Below are 5,016 nucleotides of genomic sequence, written 5' to 3' on the forward strand. Positions count from 1 at the left end.
CACTAACCCAAACTTTTATGTAAGGGCCCTCCTAACCAATCCAGAAATGCCAGAGATAAGACCCTGACAAGACAAGCAGCTAACTTAGAAATGTGTACATAGCTGATGGTGCAGGGGTGAGGGTGTTGGGGCCTGGGATCCTCTACAACAGTCCAGAGAACCAGTCAGGGCATGACAATTCCAGATGTTGATCTGAGAGGGAGTGTTCCTCAAAACACGCTAAGAGAAAGCTCAGGACAAAGATCTATGGGTATCTGTGCCTGGGATCCCTACCTCCTCAGAGGGTAGCTTTCTTTCCCCTGCTTCTTTTCTTTTTTACAAAGCATTTTTGCTTCCCCTTTTAAACTTGGTTCCTTTAATTTTTCACTGATGCTGAGTTTATGATCCCAGTGAGCTCCTCAGACAGCAGCGCAGCCAAGCTGCTGTGCACACCCCCGGAATCAACAAGAGTCTCCAAGAAGCTAATAATAGGTTAATGTTAATGTTAGCTTCAAGGAAATTATCCATGTTGCACATGTGTAAGTCAAGAGGTACAAATACTTGCCTATTATCAGAGTGATAATCTCTTTGGCTGAGCTTAAGAATAATGGCCTAAAGGATGGGCAGAGCACAGGGAGGGTATCCGTGAATGCTCACCATGGACATCGCTGTCAGTGCTCTGGGCACAGCGCCTGCTGCAGAGAAGATAACCCGTGTCTCTAGGCGTCCACTGCTGGTGTTAGGAACAGTAGAAGTGGTTCCTGTTTCCCATCTTCTTGTGCATTAGTTCCCCACATTACTGGTTAGCCCTTTGTGGCTTTTATGTTGGTCGGCCTTAAGAGCCACATGTTTAGAAGTTTGGAGTGTCTTTGTGACTTTTCTCTACCAGTTTTATTTAACTAAAACAGGCTGCTGCAAAAGGTCATTGATAAAGGAATGTAAAATTGCTAAGAGTTACACTGATTTTGGCAATTATATATTGTGAAGACCTTTTATAAACCAAGAAGTTGCTACTTTTGACAAGATATATTCTAGATATATTACTCAAAGATGTATTTTGCCTTATGCTCTTCTTTACCACTTAATTGAAGGCCAATTACACACCCATATTCTATGTGTTTACACATGCTCCATTGCTTCGTGTCCTTGAGGTTTGGAGAGTGTAATGTGTGAAAGTTAATTGAGTAACCTTCACAAGTGATCCATGAGCCTCTGTAATACGTGATGCTCCTCTGGGGGCTGCTTCAGACACTCACACCTTCTATAGTACAGAGACTTCAGTAAGCTAAGTACTTGTTTTTCCCTGGTCATTGGCTCAAAACACATCCAGTTTCCTATATGCATGGCAAGCTTTCCTTGCTGTGAACTTGGCCTTGGTCTTTATCTGTTTCTATCTAGTAATGAAGGTCATAGTTACCATAAGGGTTTCTTCTCTGCAGATACAGTGCAAGAAAGAGCACAGTTCCTGCTGTTAGGAAATGTCTGATGTTATCTGACTTGTTACTGAGATTTAAAGAAAACAAATCATTTTTCCTTTGAAATTATCTTCTTTAACCAATGTTCTTCTGAGACTAGAGATCAGAATCCCTGGAAGAAAAAAAAACAAAAATTTTTTCTATTTTTTGCAAACTCTTGTAATGCAAATTATGACAAGTAATAAAAGAGTTGTATATGTTGTGTTTGTCATCCATGCATATATTAATTTAGTAATTTTACTGAATAAAAATTCCAGACAAAGGGACTGGGGATACAGCTCAGCAGCACAGCGCCTGCCTGGCATGTACAACGTCATGATTCAATTCCCAGTACCGAAAAGAAAAAATAAATCCAGACAAAGGGTTTGCTTTAAAGACAATGATATGGGGTCAGAAAAGCCAGGATTTAAAGCATGGTTCTGTAATTTACTTGCATTTTGATCTTGGGCAAGTTATATAATTTTTCTGAGATCCATTTACTGTGGTTAAAGTGGGGTTTGTAGAGTTTTCTTCTTATCCAGTTGTCAAGATTTAATAAACTGTGTAAGTACAAACATTGAAATTGCAAAATTTCGCAGATGTTAATGAATCTCACATTTTGCTTTTTTATGCTTTACATTGTATATTTGGGTCAAAAGTGTACAAGACTCACTTCAATTTACAAATGAATCTGACTTAAAAAGGTTCTGACTTATGAACATTCTTCCAGAACAGAACTGGTTTGTAAGTCAAGTATCTATTATATGTCTTCCTCTTCCCTCTTCTGCACCATCTAACTAAAAAATTGTTCAGTGTACATAGAACTATTTAGTGGAGAGCTCAAAGAGACCTTTGAAACCTTCTTACTCATTTTTCTCATTCTATTCCCTCTCATTTTAAAAAATGTGGAGTGTACTAGAACTAATGTGGGAGTCACCACCGTGCTAACTCCTGTGGGACTAGTTTCCCAGAAAACCTAAAAGCAGAGCTCCAAAAACTGTCACTGAGGTCTGCTCAGCACTTTCTTCTGTCCCCTCTCCCTTACCTGTCCCTGGGTCCTGCGTCCTGCATACTGCTTCCTCTTGTTGAGTCTCATGTGCCTCTGCCCATCAGTTGGCCTTTTAATTGGTGCAAGAACCTCACACTTGCAGGTGGCTGAAGGATGGCTGCTCTTATCCTGGATTTTGGAGCTGCCAGGTGGGAGAGCTCATGACCTGTCCTCCTCTAGTACAGAAGGATCAGACATGCAATTCCTCAGAGCATTTCTGCAGGTACATCAGAGTGCAGCTTGTGTTTTCATATATTTGTAGGGAACATACATGCATATATGCATGTATTTCCAGCATGAACTTTTTTTATACTTTTTTGTTCTTTCATAGAATGTAAGATGCATAGCACAGCTGTGGATTTCTCCCCTTTGTTCCTTTGTCTCATGAAAAGAGCCATTTGACTGTAAAAATGAGGCTAGATTTATGGCTGCCAGTCTATTTGAGTGGTAATAAATGTCAGACAGACATTGCTGAGTCATAAACTTGAGGCATTTGAGCCTAACCCACTACATAAATCAACTTACTGCATATTAGCCCCCAATTTCAGAAAGTTGGCTGATTATGGACTTGAAGACCTAGGACCCCAGCTTTCTAAATATGTTTCCCCCTTGGCATTCTATTTTTTCTTCATAGTTCTGGCATTAGAATTCTCTGTTTTTGGTCAGCAATTTACCATAATTAAGGGTTTCTCAACATCGTGGATGCCAGAGAAGCAGGCAAGAAGTTGAGGCAGTGTGTGAGAGAGTCCTGGGGGTTCGAACCTGCTCACTTCTGCTCGGTTTCATGGGAGCATAACAAGTCACATGGTCCCTGAGCCAGAGAGAGCCTGGCCTGACTATGAGTGAAGTGTGGAGATGTATTGTGCCCTTCCACCCGTAGCCTGGGGGGCCTAAGGTCAAATGGATCTCCATTCACACTGCTTGCTTGCTGGTAGTCTTTTTGTAGCTCTCAAAACAGTTCCAGCAGATGGAGTGTTATACCCAGAACCCACCTTCCCAGAGCCTGGTCCCTACAAAGAAGTTGTATTTATTTCACCAAACCTTTGGTATTGACAGTATGTCCTGCTGACACCTCCCTTATGAGGGTGGACCCCACTCCTCTGTCTGGTTCTTTGGTGTCAGCTGTCCTTAGCTTGCAGCACAGTCCTGCTAGAATGAAACCATGGTAGTCTAATGGGTGGAGTTGGAGGGAGGTACATGTTTATGTGCCTGCACATGGGTTCCATTGGTCCAAGAGCCTGATGTTAATAATTCATAGTAATAACCCTGCACACAGTCAGAATTCTACTTATGAATTAGGGTGCAACAACAGGAATGGAGTCAAAATTTAGGAGGCTGGCATTTTAGCCATTGTCTTCCAGTACGAGAAATTGAGCTTTTATAAAGCAAGCTATTTTCCTTTCCTCAGGCCCAACTTTCGGTGTTACTGTAGTGGAGACAAAATTCCAGTTACTGTATAAAATCTGAAGTCAGTGGAATACTAAAGACAGTGACTTATATTTCACTGTCGCACACTGATGAAGCAGAAGCTCCTCGTCTTAGTATTCAGGAATGTGAATTAGAGCAGCTCAGAAGAGTGCGCGTGGGTGGGTCTCACAAGGGCCATGCTGTGACCCTGGCTCACTAAACGGCACTTGTGGTGACTTTGTCCAAGTCGTTGCACTATCATAACCTGCTGCATGTGTCCAGTTTCCAGCATTTGACCCTATTCCCTCCGCTCAGTGGGGTGGTGCTCTGGCTCCATCTCCTCTCACCTCTCACATTACTATGTTGCTGGCTCATGCACTCTTTATTTTCATGAATGTACAGTTGTCTAATATATTCCTGGTTATATTCAGCTTGTTACACAGTTTAACAATGAAAACAAAGAGCTTGGAATCTGGGTTCAAGTCAGTGTGTAGTTCAAGGCAGCAGAAGAAAAGCCCTCATCCTCAGCCTAGGTGTTTCATAAATGCAGATGTGTATCCCATTCCCTCTGGCCTCTGTATGTGCAGAACAAGCAGAATGCTTGTTCTACCCATTGGCTCCTGAGAAAGAAAGAGGACATGCTGGGGGTGCGGTAGGCAGCATCCTCCAGCCCGGCAGTAGGCCTGTTAGGTGTGCATGGGGACCAGAAGGGGCCAGGCAGTCAGTTCCCGCATCAGCAGCTGAACTTCCAAGCCCTTGGGCTTAGCACTGAGTGCCTACTGCTCCCTCCAGCCCTAATCGATCCGAGCAAATGAGACTCAGTGCTGAGAGCCTCAAGCTGGCTGTCTGCGGTGGCGGATGACGCCCACTTGGTGCTGGAGAGCTGAGGGAACAATGGAGATAAGGCTTTGAGCACAACACATGGCAGAAAAGAATCACCCGGGTAATAACAGCAGCCCCAGGCTGGATGAATGCTCACTGCAGGGAGAAAAGGCTCTTATGTAATAACGATTGTTAGAATGGGGAATGTAAATAACGAGGAGAGTTTAAATTGAATATTTGACAACACAGAAATCCTGCAAGCATGCATTGAATTTTCATGTTTAAAAAAAAGAGCTTTATTTAAAC

This window comes from Chinchilla lanigera, unplaced genomic scaffold (genome assembly GCF_000276665.1).
Source record: "Chinchilla lanigera isolate Chin_1 unplaced genomic scaffold, ChiLan1.0 scaffold00135, whole genome shotgun sequence".
Taxonomy (NCBI): Eukaryota; Metazoa; Chordata; class Mammalia; order Rodentia; family Chinchillidae; genus Chinchilla; species Chinchilla lanigera.